We start from the raw sequence: 18,879 nt of genomic DNA on the forward strand, positions 1-18,879 counted from the left end.
GGACCGAGACAGGTCCTCAATAAAGTCCGGTTTGCGTTACCTACAATAGCAATAGCAAAAGAATTCAATCCAGCTATACGAGATTTGCCAGAAAAAGTCTACCGTGATTATAAAGTTGTGATGTCGAATATGGCCTTTTGTCGAGCCTTAATCATGAGCCCACCAGCAGTGGTTAATAAAATCAAGCGGTCGGCTGTCCAGGCAGAACTATTTCTCCACGCTTTAAAGCCTTTGAAAGAACATTTCATTTCCCGTAAGCAGGCAGCAGAGTTACTGAGAAGTGAGGAAAAAGAGTTAGCGGAAGACGGAGGTAGAGTCCGAGAAGGAAAGAGGAAGGCATCAGCGTCAGATGGACAAGCATCAAAAAGATCGAATTACTCAATTTTAGAGGAACGAATGGAGAATATGTTCCAGGTCTTGCTGAATAAAATTGAGGACAGGAGAATGCCGGAGGATTCTAGTGAATCAGAATCAGAAGGATCAGAGGACCTGGAAGAACCGGAAGAAGTCACGGTAAATAATACTTCGGCATGGAGGGCATCGAGTCTTTTACATATTGTTGAGAAACCACCTCAGAACCTAGATGAATTAGTATTAGTTCTGGTGGTCAAAGAAACACGCCGTCAATACCTTCACCGACTCCGGAAATTAAAGCCCAAGGAATAACGTGCCAGCGAGGTGAATTTGAGAAAATTTCTTTCTTTGGTCAGCGAAACTCCAAGGAGGGGAGTATCATTAATCGAAGCCTAAATCTAGTTGCCTGCCATCAAGCTCAGGATACTCTCGTGGCCATAAGAGTTGGTTAACCATCAGGCAAACAGTCATCGACTTTGTCGTCTTCCTTTCGAAAATCCAGTTCCAATTTGAAAGACACAAGAAAGTCAACAAAGAGAATTAGCTACAGCAAGAAAGATCGTTCCAGAAGATTATGACTGTCCGTTCGAGAGAGGCCAATTAAAGGGGTTTGTCAGTCGGTGGCTTCAGTTAGAAGCTTCGAAGTATGTCTTGGATATGTTGAAAGACAAAAGCATTCTATTTGTAAAGAAACCAATAACAATACCGTTCTCAAAAGAAAATTAAAGGTGGTTTGCAAGAAAAGAATCTACGCAAATGACTCAGGAGGTAAAAAAACTACTGAGAGACAAGGTTCTAGAAAAATCAAAATGGACAAAAGAATTTGTTACCACGATGTTCTTGCACTGAAAAAAAAGTTTTTTTCCACCTAGAATATTTTTCCCTCCCGTAAAGAACCTGGTATTTTAGCAGTAATAAAATTACTGAAAAATTTAATTTCTATAAAATGTAGTGATTAGGATGTAATTATAATTACCTTGAATAATATAAAGTTAGTAGCCACTTGATAATTTTTTAATTATATTTAATAAATGAATTTTTTCGGAAAAATTATTTTAAAAAATTGTACGACCAATTTTTTTTAATTTCTACAATTCCATTTTTTTTTCTCATTTTTTGCCATAATTTATATGTTAAAAAAATTCTAAAAATTATTAAACATCTACTATTATTAAACGGCTTGATTTCTATATTTATTTTATTACAGTAAATTTAAATATTGAATACCCATTAAAAACTTACAAATTCTTATTAATGTCAATATTTTTACTAACGAAATTACTATTATGACAATTTATTATAAGATAAGAATGTATTAATAATAAAAAACTACAAATTTCTGATAAAAACAAGTAATATATTTTCATGAAATAATTTACAGAGTCAAAACAGAAAATTTGAATTAAAATTTCATTTTTATAAACAATATGGTCTTTTGGCTTAAGTTGTCTCTTCAATACACTGCGAACTAATGTGTGGTGTTCGTGAATCAGAACTCTTAGTATCAAGTGACATCCTCTTTGTACAGATGGCGATAAAATTATGCTTATAATTTGCCGCAGAATAGAATAAATTTGCCAAGCTGGATCATCTTCCGGTACTAAATCTCCTACCAACAGGCCAACATACCTGACAAATGTCAGCATCTCTGCAGCTGACACACGTAAATGTTCATTTCTGAAGTCATTGTCAGCTATTGGTAAAGGAATATTCGATTCAATTGCACTCCAGCTATGAATATGTATCCGGTGACTTAATTGTTCTAGAGAAAAAAATTTTTCCACTGTAACATAATGTTTTAATAAAGCGGCCATGTCGAACATACAAACTCCCTCAAAAACATCGTGCATAATATCTGCTGCGAAATTTTTCGTAACGTGAAAATCGTTTAAGCGGTGAAAAATGCTTTCGTGTTTGATACCGGTTGCAGAGAAGTCACTCAAAAGTAAATCTTTAGCGTACATAGATTTGGTCCTTATATAAACTGGGTCTTCAAGAGATGCCATAGATCGTAGATCCTTGTCCATTTTACAAAAACGACACGCGTAATTGGCATTGAAGCTTTCCACAAAGCCCAATATCGAGTGAAAGCCCAAGTTATCACCAACTACACTACTGGAAAAAATTAAGGGATCAAAAAAAAATTCCAAATTTTTCGGTAGTTTTCAACAGGCCGTAACTTTGAGAGAAATGGTCGGACAGGAAATAAAAAAAAAGTAAATTGTAGCTCCAAGTGTCTAGTTTTTGGATTAGAACTTCAAAATTTTGTAGCCTCCGCGGTTTCTGAGTAATCGTAGAAAAACCAGCAACAAAAAAATTCTCAAAATTTTTTTAGTTTTTTTTTTTGGTCTACGGGCGTGGAAAAATTTTTTTAGCTTAACTACCATAAGGATCGGATACTTTGTTCATTTGGCTTTAATTTCTTTTTTTAAACACCCTGATACGTCCACTCCTCGCTGAGATATCGGTCTTCAAATGGAAAAGGATCTTTTTGTCTTTGATTATCGATATCTCAGCAACCAATGATCGCACAGAAAGTAAAAGGTGGGTTTAAAGAACTTGAATGAATTCCCCTTAACGAATGTCCATTGTTTTTTCGAAAAAAAATTTTTTCTTTCCGTCACATGAATTTGAAAATGCAACAAAAAAAGGGCTTTTAGTGATTTTTTGGAAAATCAAACGCTGGATCGAAAATATTGAGAAAACCACTAATGTTAAGTGTGCCTTTTACAGTTCAATATGTCCACAAAAACCCTACAAATAATCAAATTAATCCAGCCAGCCGTTTTTTTGTTTCACTTGATCGAATTTTTGAAAAAATTAAAGGATCACGTTTTTTGCTCTGAAAAGCTCATAATTTTTAAAAATGAGAAAAAAAATGGTTTTTTCGAGCTTTTTCCACATTTTTGTTCCAAAAAGTGCTTAAATTTTCAAAAAAAAAAAAAAAATTCAAAAAAAACAATTTTCAAAAAAAAAAATTTTTTTCGAAAAAAATTAAAAAAAAAAATTTTTTTTGGAAAAATTTTTTTTTTAACAAGTTAAGGAAACTCAAAAACCATGGCCCAATGATTTTTATCACCTTTCCACCGCTGCATTCCTTGATTCTACTGATCTCCTTTTAAATTAATAAAAAAGTTAATACCCCCAATCGAATTTCGATTTTTTCATACGCTTTTCGGAGTTTTTTTCTTTTCTTTTTGTGAATCCTTAGCAAATCGCTTCATTCAACAGTTTTTTCAAAACTAATCCCTCTGCGCTAAAAAAATTTTTTTAATTTTTTGGTCAAAATTGAAAATTTCTGACTTTTGATTCTTAATCATGGTTAGACGACATTTATCGGAGGTGGAAGTCGCTCGGTTAGTGACTCTTATCGACGAAGGTTACACTCAACATGCAGTTGCTATCCGGATGGGTGTAAGTCAATCTGTCGTATCTCGAGCTTATACCAGATACCAAGAGACGAATCAATATCATCGTCGCCCCGGACAAGGTCGCCATCGAGTCACTAATGCCCGCGATGATCGAACAATTGTTAGAGAAGTTCGACGACAACCTTTCGTCAATGCGAATATTGTCGCTCGAAACTTCCCCAATCGCAGACAACAGCAACAACAACAGCAACAGCGACGACGGCATCAAGTGCGAAACATTTGCTCTCGAACAATCATCAACCGTCTTCGTGAAACTGGGTTACACGCACGACATCCTAATCGTGTACCCCTGTTGACAGCAAGACATCGTCGAGCTCGTTTAGCGTATGCTTACGATCATCGAAATTGGAACTTGAGGGAATGGACAAATGTTTTATTCACTGATGAGTCTCGTTTTAATCTGTATGGCAACGATTGACGTCCTATCGTTTGGCGCCGTCGTGGAGAACGTTTTCGCCAGAACTTTGTCCGTCCAGTCGTTGCCTACGGCGGTGGATCAGTTATGGTGTGGGGCGGCGTTTCACGAAATTGGAGAACACCTTTGGTAATTGTACGCGAAAATTTGACAGCTAGACGTTACATCGACCAAATTTTAAGGCCCATTGTTCTGCGCAGACGACAACATCTGAGGTCGTTCATATTGATGCAAGATAATGCACGTCCACACACAGCCAACATTACCCGGCGCTTCTTTGAGCGGCATGACATCACATTGTTGCGACACCCAGCAATGAGTCCAGATCTCAACCCCATAGAGCACGTTTGGGACGTAATGGGCCGTCGGTTGCGCAGAGAGTATCCAAATTTGCAGAACTTAGCTGCTTTGGAGCGCGCGCTTCAGCACATTTGGAATACCATTCCGCAGCCTCAAATTACCGTCTGCATAAACATGGCTGAACGTTTGAGAGCCGTTATTGAAAACAGGGGTGGTAATACCCGGTATTGAACCAACAAAAACCTTCAGAGAATGAGTTTGGAGTCATTAAATACGGTGGAACTGACGAGCCACCCTTAGTCGTAAATCCGACCGCGCGACCTCCACGTGGTACGCTTTGGATAACGCTAATGCCGGCGGTAATTGTTTTCTTAAACTTTTCAAGAGAAAAAATTTCAAAAAAAATTTTTTTTTTAATTTTTTTTTTTTTTTCAATTTAAGCACTTTGTGGAACAAAAATGTGGAAAAAGCTCGAAAAAACCATTTTTTTTCTCATTTTTAAAAATTATGAGCTTTTCAGAGTAAAAAACGTGATCCTTTAATTTTTTCAAAAATTCGATCAAGTCAAACAAAAAAACGGCTGGCTGGATTAATTTGATTCTTTGTAGGGTTTTTGTGGACATATTGAACTGTAAAAGGCACACTTAACATTAGTGGTTTCCTCAATATTTTCGATCCAGCGCTTGATTTTCGAAAAAACCACTAAAAGCCCTTTTTTTGTTGCATTTTCAAATTCATGTGACGGAAAGAAAAAATTTTTTTTCCAAAAAACAATAGACAGTCGTTAAGGGGAATTCATTCAAGTTCTTGAAACCCATCTTTAACTTTCTGTGCGATCATTGGTTGCTGAGATATCGATAATCAAAGACAAAAAGATCCTTTTCCATTTGAAGACCGATATCTCAGCGAGGAGTGGACGTATCAGGGTGTTTAAAAATAGAAATTAAAGCTAAATGAACAAAGTATCCGATCCTTATGGTGGTTAAGCTAAAAAAATTTTTTCCACGCCCGTAGACCAAAAAAAAAAACTAAAAAAATTTTGAGAATTTTTTTGTTGCTGGTTTTTCTACGATTACTCAGAAACCGCGGAGGCTACAAAATTTTGAAGTTCTAATCCAAAAACTAGACACTTGGAGCTACAATTTCGTTTTTTTTATTTCCTGTACGACCATTTCTCTCAAAGTTACGGCCTGTTGAAAACTACCGAAAAATTTGGAATTTTTTTTTTGATCCCTTAATTTTTTCCAGTAGTGTATATATATATATATATATATATATATATATATATATATATATATATATATATATATATATATATATATATATACAGCCTTCTGATTTTTGTTTTATTTTATTAATTGTAAATCAACGACACTGAATTATCTAGCCATTCGCATTTGGTGACCTTCAGTTCTTTCAAAGAATTAAAAACATTTAACTAAATTAATGCATTTTTTTTCAAGTTACAGTGTTTCTGAAGTTTCATACGTAACTTTTCAATAAATGACCCGATTTTCATGCGGTTGGCAGAATTTGACGCAATTTTTTTAGTTTCATGGTGAATCTTCAAGTTTAAATTGATAAAACTAGGAAATTTGGAGTAATTCCAAAAAAACACCTTTTTTGGTTTTGTTCATGATATTTCTTGAACGAATTGACCAATTTTGACCGGCTTGACGGCGATCGATGTAATTTTTTCATGCTAATAGCTGAGTAGTTTTTAAGATCGATCAGTGCAGTCTCTTAAAAGTTATTCCAAAAAATGTCGGAGTTATGTTAAAAAAACACTTGTTTCCAAATATTTTATCGAGTATATCTCTCGAACCAATCAACCGATTTCCCCGTTTTTGGCAGCGATTGACGCAATTTTTTAAGCTCTAAAATTACTCTACATCATCAAAAACGATCCGAGAAGAAATGACGAAGTTATGCCAAAAAAACACTTTTTTCGATTTTCTTTCGTTCACGATATCTCTCGAACGAATGAACCGATTTTGACCGGATTGGCGACGATCGGCGTGGTTTCTCACGCTTAAGGGCGGATTAGTTTTTAAAATTGATCGACAGAATCGTTTAAATGATATTCCAAAAAAACCACTTTCAAAAATGATTTTTTTCTTATTTTTTTTAGATTTTTCAAGAATTCTTAAAATCTATCGGTCCGAATCGGTTCAAATTCTCAGGAAATCTAAGTTCAAGGGAACTCTTTAGAACACTGTTTAGTTCGTTTTGATCGGTTCAGTCGTTCAAAAGTTATAAACGAGTTACATAGTCTCTCACACACACACACACACACACACACACACACACACACACACACACACACACACACACACACACACACACACACACACACACACACACACACACACACACACACACACACACACACACACACACACACACACACACACACACACACACACACACACACACACACACAGTGACAACATCGCGGGGGTAGTCAGGGAAGCTTCCTGTGACCTTTAAACGTCGAGATCTGATGAAAACTCGATTTTTGCAAAACGGGGTGAAAACAATAACTTCCCGATTTTTGAAAATCTGAGATTTTTTAGCGGGAAGTTAAAAATAGTTGCCGAAATGAGGCGAAAAAAATTTTTCGATCGTAAAGCACTCTCTGATGCTTTGCATCGTGAGTCGTGCAAAATATTCGATGTTTTTAAATTAACCTTAATGTAAGTAAACAAATAAAAGCATGTATCCAAACAGAGATTAGTCTACAGCTAGTCCAAAACATTATAGTATTACCACTAAACATTTACTATAAAATATCTTTTATAGTAAACGCTCATGCAGTGTTGTTAGACCTTTTAAACGAACAGTTTTTCGTTGGTGATAGGCTAAAATAAGTACATAAACAACAAAAAGTTTTAGGCATGCCAAACACAACTCTCAGGTATACGTACTGTACACTCTAGCATAAACTTATGACTACGACTATTACGAGGGTACTACCTTAAATGACTATAATTGACAATATGATGTCTCCACTGATTTGTTTCTTGCATTAACGATTTATTATAACTTAATCAATGCATAACGGAAATGATGCTGTTTTTAAACAATTATCTAATTATTTAAAATCAATCATCTAAAGACTATTTAATTTATGTTGAAACATTTATATTATCTCAAGATTCTTGGATTCCTGCCGAAAATCTATCTTTTACAAAAACACTTTGACAAAAATGTTGACTATCACACAATACATTTTAGTGTACAATTTAATTATCTACTATTTAAGCTTGAGAAAACCGGTAAATAAGTCAGCCTGATGGAGGTAAGTAGCTTCGGTCTACGGGTAATTGCACAGCTGGAGGTCGAGTTGGTTGATACGTTGGTTGTGGAATACGAGGTGGAGAAGTTGTACGTGGTTGAATAGGCTGTATTGACACGGGACGAGGCAGAGGAACTGGCATTGAAACTCTGGGTGTATATGGCGGTAAGTATTTTGGAGCTGGAGTGGATATTATAGGTCTTTTTGTCGACGGTGGAGGCGATGGTGATCTAGGACGCGGTGGTGGTGGCCGGGGAGGAGGAGGCGGTGGGGGTGGTGGAGGAGGCGGCGGAGGTGGTGGTGGAGATGTAGGAGGAGGAAGATAAGTAGGGGGAGGAGGAGGGGGTGGTGGCGACGGGGGAGGGGGCGGCGGGGGAGGTGGCGGCGGCGGGGGGGTGGGGGGGGGGGGGAGGGGGTGGCGACGGGGGAGGTGGTGGCGACGGGGGAGGTGGTGGGGGCGGGGAGGTGGTGGCGGCGGGGGAGGTGGTGGCGGCGGGGGAGGCGGTGGCGGCGGGGGAAGTGGCGGTGGCAGATACGTCGGAGGAGGCGGTGGAGGAGGAGGCAGTGGAGGAGGAGGCGGTGTTGATGGGAATGGGTACGGTGTCGGTAATGGTGGTGGAGGTGGCGGCGGCAACGTCACTGCAAAAATGTAAGTATATTAATTTAACAGTAAAGAAATTTGTTGAGCACAATACATCAATTGTCGATAAATGTTGTTTTCTTCTAAATGAATGTTTAGTAAGTGTTAAAAAATATTTGTTAGAATTTAATAAACTAAAGTGAATTTTATAATAAATTAATTTATTAACAGTTAATAAATTTCTTTAGTAGTGTAATCAGAACTGAACCTGGATTCTCATTCAATGTCTTCCATTGAAGTTACTTTATACGAGCGGGTAGGCCAGACTTTGGTAATGTTAGAGAATCTCTTAGATAGATCTAAATTTGGCAAATCGAACTTCAGCAAACCTTTGGTCGCCGCTATCTACATACTTATACTTTTCAATTATATGAGTAGAAATTCGGCTATCAAATGGTTTCCGTTACTCATACCAATCAGGCATTCCAAAGCTTGCCAAAATTCGGCAATGCTGTAGATTTACCCAGTTACACACGGATTCGGAAAACTATTCCGTTACTTCATATCACTCAGGCTTTCCAATTGTATGTAGAATTTCGGTAAACCTCTGGTTCACGTTACCCATACGAGTCAGGCATTCTGAAGGTTTCCTAAACTTCTGACATGCCACAGATTTCCCTAGTTACTCTTAATTTTGGTTAACCAAACTTCTGCGAACCTCTGGTTTTCGTTATTCATACTAATTAGGAATTCTTTCCGTCTTGCCGAACTTCAGAAATGTCACAGATACTGTAAAAATAATATTTAGACGTGTGAGAAAATGATTTTGTTATGACGTCAACGGTAATTGAACCTGTATTCTCGTATATTTGACATCTTCTTCTCCACTATCTCTTGACCCTTGTAATAAGTGAAAGTGTACAGAGAGTACTGAGAGCACTAATTTCTAATGAATATTTTTCTGTTTTAGTTAAGCAACAGTTTTTCACTTTTTTACGTTTTGTAAAAAACCAAAAAAGTTTGGAAAACCCAAAAGTGCATTCCTCATAATCTCATTTTTCACAATGAAATTGATTATAATAAAATGTAAAAAGCAAAATAATAAGAAACAAAAACTCTGCTATGGATTGGTGGCGCCATAATTCTGAGGTGAGGAAAAAAAATGCTATTATAATATTTGGATCTACAAAAAAATATACAGTCATATGTTAGTTGTTTATGAATAATAATTCAACAACAGTGAATTGAACGCTCTTATCAATTGAGAGAGTCCGTCGTGTCTTACTTTAGATAATAAAAAAAAATTATTCCGGTGCGATCAGTTTTTCGATCATTTTCTTGCCACATACACCAATCCATAAAGACAGACACACGGACGTCCAGTAAAGATTCTTTTTAGTGTTATTATTTCCTGTGTTAAACAAAATAAATATTATTGAAATATATTATTTATTAATCTCATATTTACTTGTATATATTGGGCATATTTTTACAAGGCTGAGTAGATGGTAGCTATCGCTCAGCGACTGTCCTGCCGTCGTATGGGTACACTATACCAGTGCAGCCAGATCGTGCGATTTTTTTACCCCCTCTTTAGCGTCGCGCGCGCCAGGCACACAAGTAAGTGATGCCTGTCTGTGAGTCGGAAAACCGAGCGGAGCCGAGGGAGTCCGAGAAAGGTGAACGAATCGAGGGGAATAAGCCTCCTGCCACACGAAACAGAGGAATAACTCACACAACAGTAGCTCCCTGTTCGTGTGAAATTCTCAGAATCCGATTTCAGCCGAACATACAGCGGGAAAAATTATACTTTAATTTTTATTAAAATAAATAAATAATGCTTTTTTGTTAAAAATATGTAGGTTTAATTTTTTTTCTATATAAAAAATAAATTTTTTTTATCAATAAAAATTAAAATACAGAATTTTTTTTCATAAAAAAATCATTGTTACTTTTTTACGCTGTTATTAATAATAATTTATTATTAAGTAATAATAATAATAATAATAATAATAATAATAATAATAACTGTTATTATTTTTATAAATAATAATAACAATGGTTATTTATAATAATTATTACTAATAATTTTGGTTACTGGGAATTCCCAAACGCAGTTTTTATCTTAGTTTTCACTTTTCATCGGCAAGACCTGCGATGGCTGCGTGGCGTAAGTGTAAGCTTACGTCAACAGAACTTTTGAGATCGAGTCCTCGCCCAACCAAATTTTTTTTTTTAATATTTTTTTTTATGTTGCTACAAACAATAATAATAATAATAATAATAATAATAATAATAATAATAATAATAATGATAATAACAATAGTTATTTATAATAATTATTGCTAATAATTTTGGTTACTGGGAATTCTCAAACGCAGTTTGGATAATAACCAAAATTATTAGTAATAATTATTATAAATAACCATTGTTATTATTATTTATAAAAATAATAACAGTTTATTATTATTATTATTATTATTATTATTATTATTATTATTATTATTATTATTATTATTATTATTATTACTTAATAATAAATTATTATTAATAACAGCGTAAAAAAGTAACAATGATTTTTTTATGAAAAAAAATTCTGTATTTTAATTTTTATTGATAAAAAAAATTTATTTTTTATATAGAAAAAAAATTAAACCTACATATTTTTAACAAAAAAGCATTATTTATTTATTTTAATAAAAATTAAAGTATAATTTTTCCCGCTGTATGTTCGGCTGAAATCGGATTCTGAGAATTTCACACGAACAGGGAGCTACTGTTGTGTGAGTTATTCCTCTGTTTCGTGTGGCAGGAGGCTTATTCCCCTCGATTCGTTCACCTTTCTCGGATTCCCTCGGCTCCGCTCGGTTTTCCGACTCACAGACAGGCATCACTTACTTGTGTGCCTGGCGCGCGCGACGCTAAAGAGGGGGTAAAAAAATCGCACGATCTGGCTGCACTGCACTATACCCATTGGACCTCAGCGCATCCATCTCACTACATTTATTATCAATACACGTATTCTCCATTATTATCACACACATTTTATCAACGTTTTTCTTATAATCACATCTCTATTTTCACACATATTATCAACGTCTTTATTATAATCACATTTTTATTCTTTACACTTTTAAATTTTCGCACATAACCTATTCTCAATACGGCTGTGGACCGACTTGTGCTTTCTGTACTACATTTACCCTATTCCTTACCCCTTCCTATCGGTTGTTGGAATAGTGGCGATGGGTAAACCACAGAGAAAACCCATGCCAATACAGTTCGGTTACCGGAGTGACCCCTGACGGTTGGTGTTGGAACTATTCGAACAACCGTCGGAGCTCGAACCCTCGCCTCATGACATGATGTGTGAACGAACTTTCGGGATAATGACTTAGTACGCTCGGCCAACATGCCGCTTTATTGAAATATATTTTATGTGTCTAAAAAATTATTTGACTTGATATTAGTACACTCATTTTAACCTGTAAGTGAGATATCAATAAATAACTTGAAATTATGACGTTGTTGAGCTTTTCGAGCTCAGTAATACGATTTGTGTTTGTTTTTAAGCTCTCCGAGCTCGAAAAAATAGCTTTTGTATGCTTTTGAGCTCTTCGAACGAATCGGTCCAAATTGTAGACAAAGTCTAAGTTTGGTCGAGCCCTTTCGAATGGCACCAACCGCGATGGAATCGGTCGAACCATTCAAAAGTTATAAGCGATTCACACACACACACACACACACACACATATATATATATATATATATATATATATATATATATATATATATATATATATATATATATATATATACACAGCCGCATGGACACCACTGTAAAAATCGTTAGGCAAGCTTTCTAGGATCTCAAAACGTCGACATTTATTAGAAACTCGATTTTTGAAAAACGGGGTAACATCAATCAATTCCCGAAGTTAAAAGAATAAAAATTAGGAATACGGTTGACCCTGCAGGCCATCCCTGTAACTTCCCGCTAATTCCATACCTAAGCGTTTAAAACTTCACTAATGATGTTTTTGAGCTCTCCGAGCTCGAAGAGATAGCTTTTCTATGCTTTAGAGTTCTTTGAGCTCAGATACCTGATAGTTTCATACAACATTATTTTTTGAATTTTCAAATTAAATAACTTTCGAATTAATAAACTGATTTACACGCGGTACGCGGCATTTGACGCAGTTTTTTCAGTCTCATAAAGAATCTTTAAGTTTAAATTAATTAAACTATGAATTTTGGAGTAATTCCAAAAAAAAAAAACACTTTTTTCGGCTTTCTTCTGTTCACGATATCTCTCGAACGAATCAACTGATTATGACTGGATTAGTGACGATCGACGTGGTTTTTCAAGCTTTAGGGCAGATGAGTCTTTGGAGTTGATCGATTGAGCCGTTTAAAAGTTATTCGAAAAAAACCACTCAAAAAAATTTTTTTCTGATTTTTTTTCAAATTTCTCAAAATTTCTCAAAATCTATCAGTCCGAATCGATTCAAATTCATAGAAAATCTAAGTTTGACGGGGTGAAAACAATAACTTCCCGATTTTTGAAGATCTTGGATTTTCTTAGCGGGAAGTTAGAAAGAAAAAAATATTGTATTTCTTTTAATCAATCTCATTATGGAAAATAAGATCATGAGGCATGCCCTTTTAGATTTTCCAAACTTTTTTCGAAATTTTATGTTTAAAATTTCTTTTCAATGCATTAATCGACTGGATGCGATTTGAAGCAATGAAGGAGTCTAAATTTCGCTGAACATTATTGAATGATGCTAATATCCTACGAATCGGTCGAGCCGTTTAAAATAAGTTAAAAATACTTTACAGACACATATACATGGTAACATTCTCATCAGAATATTCGGAACTACTTTTCAGTACCACAATATGTGAAGATCTGATAAGAACTTAATTTTCGTAGTTTGGAGTGAAGCCAATAATTTTCTGATTTCCTTTTGAACTATTGATTTTCAGAGTGATAACTATGAAAACTTTATAAATCTAAAAACAAAAATCTTAGATGAGAAAAGAAATTTATTAACTTACGACGCCGATAAAAGTTACTGTGAAAAATTTTAGGAAACAAAATATTTTTTAGTTTTGTTTGTTAATTAAAAAAAATATTTTGTCTCTCGAGTTTCGAAAAATGACGTTTGAATTCATTTTTGAAAACAATTAGAGCTTTTAGAAAAAAAAATTGTTTTTGGGTTACTCCATTTCCCCCTCCACCCTTCTTCTATATATATTTTTTCAGTAGGGCTGCTATCTTCTATCAGTTAGCAAATTTTTGATGACTGCTGTAGTATAAGGTACGATATACTGTATTATCTTTATAAAGCTAGTTACCAGAGGTAAAAGGTGGCAAGGGTGTAGCCGGTAGAGGCGGATTTCCAGAATTCGTTGGTAACATAAATGGAACTCTTGGCCGATTATAATTGTATCCTGCTCCTGCTTGACGTGTAGGGCGTCGTTGGAGTGCAACGGAAATCGTGATCACTATAAATATCTCCAACTAAAAATCAAAACATAAATAATAATCGATCGAATAATAATGCCATGATTATTAACTCACCCATTTTAGTAACTGCATAATCTGTTTCGATAAATGTTGGAATCACATAATGTTTCTCTTTATACAATCTATCGACGTTTATATAGAAATCATATTTTAAAAGAAACCACAGGATTAATAATACTTATTACTATCAGTTAATACAGATGCCTCACACTTTTTGTAATAGTAGCGAAGATAACTTTATTTTGTAATATATTTGCTTTTTTACAAAAACTATAAAAATTGTGAAAGTAGATTATTTTTCATTTCTAAGTATATGAGAAACTATGAGTTCTTTCTTTCTTTTCATCTATAAATAATAACCTATTAATGTAAACTTTTTATTTTTACAATTAAAACAACAAAAATTGATTAGCACCCGTTGTTTGTTGTAAATTTTTCAAGCTTAATTTATAAAATTTTTTTTCTCAGCTTATTATCATACTTGAGGATTTCTTCCAAAATATCATCTTTGTGAATTATGTCAGGTTATTAAATGCAATTTTATAAAGGCTTTCATTCATTGCAAAATAATAAGTTATGGAGATAACAGGCCATTTTTTCGATGATGTTCAAGAAGAAATTGTGTGGTTTCAAAAACTAAATAGTCTGCAATTGTAATTATTCGATAATACTTTTTTAAAGCTAACTTGTTTGATTATGAAATCATTTCGGTATGAGAATGCGGTAAAATGATGAAATAGTTATTTAATGTGACTTGGAAATCAAACAAACTAAGACCAACTCAAGTTTTAAGAAACAAAAAACATAGAATTATGCATATGATTCTATTTATTTGAAACAAGCTTAGTGTCAGTATATTTTCGCGAGCTATCGGTCTTCGGGTGTGTACAAGTCTTTTATACTTTTCCGGTGTCAAAATACCTGTGTTAAATTGGTGTAAAAACGGAGTAACACCAGTGTAAAAGCGGGGTAAGCAGTCTATTTGAAACATCAAGATTACGAAATCTAGAAAACATAATGAAACTAGTTTTTAAATCATGAAAATAAATAGAAAATACATTAAAGTAGTATTCATTGCACCAGCCCACAAAAAAAGTGGTATGTCTTTTTGACCGGACCTATCTATCTTTACGTATTTTTACAAGTTGAATCCGGATCTGAAGTCATTTTTATCCATACACCCACAAAATTTTGAGAAAAATGCAAAAAAAAAAAACCCCAAAAGAAGGCAACAAATTGCGAAAAGTGCAATCTCAGCGGTGATTAAATTTTTGTGAACCCAGATCAAGTGTGATTTTGATGTATGTTAATTCACTGAATCTGAATCTAAACGTTTAGTAGCCTCTTGAGCTGAAAATATGAAAAAATTGCAAGAAATCTTAAAAAAAGTGGCAAAAAAAGTTATTATAAGGTTTCTAAAATTTAACTTCACATGTAGCTATTCGGTTAACAGACTAAGAATTTTACATACATTTTATTTTTGCTGATTACATAACCGATCAATTGTTCTTATTATGAAATCGCGGGAATATTACAGTGGTTATGTAATCAGCAAAATATATATATATATATATATATATATATATTGGCTGTTACCCACCCGCTTCGCTGGGCGCTGTTATAGAATTGCATTTTTAGATCTAGACGTGAAATTTAATCGGAGTATTGTTTTGATTTGCACAGATTCCAAATGAGCATTGAAAGTTTTAGTTAAAGTCATCGCAAGTCTCATAAGTCAAGTTGAAATTTGTCTCGCTTCAAGTGCTAATAATTTTTCTGTTATTTAAAATTTTCTTAGTGACATCAATTTTTTATAGAAAATAAATTTAACATTTTTTTACGAATTCTATTTAAATAAGTAGCCAAATTCATTTTTCACATATTTAGTGTTTGGAAAATCCATTCATTTCAATCTGTTACATTCCCGCGATCCCGCAAAAAGAACAATTTATAAGTTATGTAATCAGCAAAAATAACATGTATGTAAAATTGTAAGTCCATTGACTGAATTATTACATGTAATGTTAAGTTTTGAAAACCTTACAATGACTTTTTCCCCGCTGCTAATGAGACGTTTGTAGTAAGGAAATTTTTAGTAAATGTTATTGAAACTCAATAGACATGGCCTGAATTTCGTCTTACAAAAAGTCCTAGTTTATAAACAACAACATTTTTAGTAGATTGTAACAGTTTTACCTGCTCAGGTTAGACCCTAATCAATTTTATAATTAAACTAACTAAATTAACAAACAATGTAATTATCAGGGCGCCACTAGGATTTTTAATCACGGTTCCTAGAACCGGTCCAGACCTGAGAATTCTTATTCTTAGGGTAGAGAGAGTGGAGGAAGGTGCTGTTGAAGAATAAATATTTAATTAACAATATATCGATATTTATTAACAATGAAAATAACAAATTTAACAATTTAAGCGCTCACTCACATACTATAATTAACTTATTATCTACGAAGCGGAGAATAACTGCGAAATAAACGATACTTACAAACGAACCTTCCCAACGACGATACGATGACTAGACGGGCTTTTTCTAACAAACGGTCTCCCACACCTGTCCTAAAACTAAGCTTAAAATTATAAGTCCACCGGACTACCAAAACTCAACACTATTAACACTCTCTATTACACATTACCCGTATAATTCTTCACACACATAACCCATACTTTGCTTAATTGAATTTTATTTCATAAATTTAATTTTAACAAAATTGACTGTAATTAATTTTAGTAAAATATTTTAATTTAATTATTGAATCATTAGTAATTAGTGAAACGATAATTCCAAATTTACAATCAAATTCCAAGGACTTAACGAACATTCAGTTTCAAATTCCGATTGTAAATTTTAATTCTGTATTAAAATATTAAATAGATTAAAATTCCTAAGTAACCTATTGTCATGGTCTTAATAATATAACAATAATTGATTCAGAACAAAAGGTTTTAATACCTTGAATTAACTTTTGCTAATTAAATTAATCACGATATAAATTTTTCAATCAAGTTCAAAATTATTAACACAAGTTTATTATTATAAATTAATTAATTCTGACCAATTTTTCCTGTGACATTTTCTACTCAGAATAACGAATTTCTTGGACTTACTGTCCACGCTATCAATTATTAATTTGCAACGAAAATTAATTTAATTAATTCACGGACTTAATCCCAAGATCAATTAATTTTCACGTGATAAAAATATTTCACAATATAAAATAATTTCAGTAAATAATTTCTTATTTATATATATATATATATATATATATATATATATATATATATATATAAACGAAATACCACTCCCTCACTCATCACAAGATCTCCGATTTTACGCAATTCCTAGCTATAATGAATTTTTCGTCTACCATCACGTTTGCTACTCCCTCCCCTCCCTCTCATTCTTCCCCGCCCCTCCCGTGACTTCTTCCCCCTTCCCTATATCTCTCTCTCTTTTTTTTTTTTAGAAAATGTCATTTTGATTCGCCAATCTAAGAAACCCATCAAGTGGCACCCATCAATTATAGAACTCACCCCCCCCCATCCCCAGCGCAACCACACACGCTAATCAACCGTTGCCATGGTTACCGTTGATATGGATACCATTGCCATGGCTACCGTTGCCATGGTTACCGTTGCCACGGTTACCGTTGCCATGGTCATAGTTGCAATAGTTACCGTTGCTAAAACAACTGTTAAAATGAATAAATTGTAATAATAAATTCGGTTGTAAACTAAATTCAGAGGAATGATTAGAATAAAAGTAGAAAGTTACTAAATATTAATATTCTATACAATTATTATTCAACAGTAATATTCTACACAATGTTAGGCAAATACATGGATTTTCATCAATTGATTGTTGGGACAGTAGGAATTCATAATCATACTTTTTTTAAGAAAGAATAGCTAAATCATTAATAACTGAAATAGCTAATATGTATTGAAATGATCATGAAGGATAAACTCCATTATATCATAAAACAGATAAATATAACATAAATATTAATGTTGATATTGTTAAATGATTATACTGCTTTAAATGATTAAAAATAAAATGGTAAATTGTGTGTGATATATATAGGAGCTGTTCTATAGATAGATTGACTCATCACGATATCTCGGGAACCATCGGACCTAGAAACTTGAAATTTGGTAAGAATTATACTTTTGCCTTGTAGAGGTCAGCTAAGAACAGATTTTAAAAAATTCCACCCCCAAAGAGGTTCGCGGGGGCGTTAACAATGAAAAACTCCAGTTTTTAAACTGTAGCTCCTATCAACTCCAATTTTGGTAGGAATCTTTTGTAAGAGATGTAGAAATAATCTATAATTAAATTTCACGATATCTCACCTCACAGAGGGTTGCGGGGGTGGGTATTAACAATCAAAATTTTTAATTTCCAAGCTATAACTCCTACAGACTCCAAATTTTGTAGGAATTTTCTATAATAAATGATGAAAAAATAATTTACGAACGAATTTTACGATATTCTACCCCAAAGAGGATTGTAGGAGCGTTAATAATAAAAAATTCCCGTTTTTAAACTATAGCTCCTATCGACTCCAAATTTGGTAGGAATCTTCTGTGAGAGATGTAGAAGAAGTCCATGGGAAAATTTTACGATAGCTCATCTCACAGGGGTTTGCGAAGGTGGGTGCTAACATCAAAAATTTTTAATTTCCAAGCTATAGCTCAATTATTATTCATTGTCAATTATTATTCATTTTTGAAAAAAAGGCCACGCAAACATTATAGTGATTGCACATTGAAAGTTACAATGAATATTAGCTAGAATAATTTCATAGATAAAAGGTATATGCTTATTCGATGAAATTTGGAATTTGTGAAAGTCAAAACAATATTCTAATCAAATTTTAAGTTTAGATCGAAAAATACAATTCTATAATTGCCCAGCGAAGCGGGCGGGTAACAGCTAGTATAGAATATTCT

The sequence above is a fragment of the Cotesia typhae genome, unplaced genomic scaffold, assembly GCF_013202065.1.
Source record: "Cotesia typhae breed Kobodo isofemale line unplaced genomic scaffold, CoteBio_Ctyphae contig_28, whole genome shotgun sequence".
Lineage (NCBI taxonomy): Eukaryota > Metazoa > Arthropoda > Insecta > Hymenoptera > Braconidae > Cotesia > Cotesia typhae.